Source organism: Phyllostomus discolor, chromosome X (genome assembly GCF_004126475.2).
Source record: "Phyllostomus discolor isolate MPI-MPIP mPhyDis1 chromosome X, mPhyDis1.pri.v3, whole genome shotgun sequence".
NCBI lineage: Eukaryota > Metazoa > Chordata > Mammalia > Chiroptera > Phyllostomidae > Phyllostomus > Phyllostomus discolor.
This window is the reverse complement of record NC_050198.1, coordinates 39591619-39594061: the sequence shown is the minus strand read 5'-3', so window position 1 is coordinate 39594061 and position 2443 is coordinate 39591619. Positions and strand designations below refer to the sequence as shown.

Sequence of the window (2443 nt, the reverse complement as noted above, 5' to 3'; positions counted from 1 at the left end):
TGTGTATATCCAATCACAATGTGTTATTTCTACTCTAAAAGCTTTCTGTTACTCGAAGTCTTAATATCACCTATCTATGGACTCTAAGAATACAGGTGGAAATGGGCAAGGTGAGACAAGAGATTAAGAAAGTGAGCAGCTATCATGTGCTGGCTGTTCTAGATGGCAAATGGCTATGGATTGAGGCTACAACCTGAACATTTAATGCTGGTGTCCTGTTGAGAGGATGAGTAGGATGAGGCAACACAGAACCAGGGCTGCCACCTCCAGTGGGTTCAGATTGGTGACTGTGCCTCATTCCACCCACATCAGGGAGGACATGTACTGTGGCAACATAAAGAAATGTCCTGGCAACCCTGGCTGGTGTGGCTCAATGGATTGAGTGCCGGCCTGCGAACCGAAGGGTCACTGGTTCAATTCCCAGTCAGGGCACATGCCTGGATTGCAGGCCAGGTCCCCAGCAGGGTGGGGGGCACGTGCAAAAGGCAACCACACATTGATGTTTCTCTCCCTTTCTTTCTCCCTCCCTTCCTCCTCTCTAAAAATAAATAAATAAAATCTTTAAAAGAAAAAGAAAGAAATGTCCTGGCAGACTAAAGTGGCAGGCAAAAGTGTGGCCACTCCAGTGGCATTGACCTCTGGAAAGGCTTCTTTACTGCCCTTATTAAGTCCTAAGAATGTCACCATGGACATAACTGGTGCTGCCAGTGCAAAGACCAGTAAGTGCTTTCTAATTTGATTGTGCTCTAGGCCACCATTCATTAAGAACAAAACCAGCCCAAAAGCAGCTGGTGACTTACATAGCATTGAAGCCACAAACACAATTAACTAGACACTAGTCTGTGAAGTAGAAGCTGCTGCTCCCAATGCAACACCATCACCTGCAGCATGGACAGCCAGACCCAGTGTATTGGTGATTTTGGAATTGCTAGGCCTTGCAGTTTCTTCATCATCTGTATAACGCACATAGGAGTTGCCAATCTCATCTACCAGCAACATGAAAACAAAGCCCAGTAGAAGGGGAACGCCAGTGTAGGCATGCAGCTGTATCTAGTCATGGTTATGCTCATGTTCATGGGCAACTGGTATTTCCGCAGCCTTGCCTGATGCAATCACATTATGTGTTTCACTCCCTTGGTGGTATTTTCCCTCAAGAATATCCTCATAAAGTGTGTGTACTCCTTCAGGCACAATGACTGGTGGTGCAGTTCCACGGAGAAGGCTGAAATCCAAACCAGTCAACAGTTTAGTTTCTCCTAAAACAGCCCCTTTTTGCTGATGTTTGTACCAGAGAGAACTTTTAGCAAACTTAGGTCCTCAGCCCCTAGGTTTTCAGATGTCAGTCACTGGATTCCCATGGGTTAACAGAAATAGGAAAAGTTAACGGGTAAAATATGTGAATGAGTGATTTCTTCAATGGTCGGAATGAGTGTGGCACAACAGGCCCACTCCTTCTACAGACAATGTTGCAGGTGCCAGCAGGAAAAGGAGGAAAACCCAGTCCTGGTTGTACTCTAGGCAACTCTAGCCCTTTTGGGCACCCTGCTGGTGATCCACTCCCCTCCACTCTAAGACCAGCCCACCAGTCCCAGGAAACCCTCCTCTGAGTCTAGAATGAGGAAAAAAGTCCTATAAGTCTTTAATGATGGGTCTTAGGGGTTCTGCATCAAATCCAATACAAATCTGTCTCTGCCCTCTATCTGGTGCGGCCCGAATTACCGTACTCCACTGGGCTTTGGGAGCCACTGATACTGCAACAGCCATGGCCGCCAATAGGCACCCCTTCATTACCTGTTTTCTATTGTGGTTGAAAATATCATAAAGATATTCTCTATTTTTACTGACTTCTTGTCAACTTATATCAATGGCTGAGGCAGGAATGTAAAAATTGCCCACTATAATTGTGGGCATGTTTGTTTCTCCTTTTATTCTATCAACTTTTTAAAATTATATTTTATTGATTATGCTATTACAAGTGTCCCAATTTTTCCCCCTTTACACACCTCCAGCCAGCACCCCCACACCTTTAGGCAATCCCCACACCATTGTCCATGTCCATGGGTCATGCATATAAGTTCTTTGGCTACTCTATTTCTTATATTGTACTTTACATCCCCATGGCTGTTCTGTAACTACCTATTGGTACTCCTTAATCCCCTCACCTCTTCACCTATTCCCCTACAACCCCCTCACATCTGGCCACCAGATGCTCTCAGTATCCATGATTCTGTCTCTGTTCTTCTTGTTTGCTTAGTTTGTTTTTTTTTTTAGATTCAATTGTTGATAGATATGTATTTTTTTGCCATTTTATTGTTTCTAATTTGTACCTTCCTTTTCTTAAAGAAGTCCCTTTAACATTTCATATAATAATGGTTTGGTGATGATGAACTCCTTTAGGTTTTCCTTGTCTGGGAAGCTCTTTATCTGCCCTTCAGTTCTAAAT

At 44.0% G+C, this 2443-nt stretch overlaps 1 pseudogene; it reads right to left on the bottom strand.

Moving 5' to 3' along the window:
• Window positions 1–201: 201 nt before the first annotated feature.
• On the bottom strand, window positions 202–1764 carry LOC114505731 (annotated as a pseudogene).
• Window positions 1765–2443: the final 679 nt, after the last annotated feature.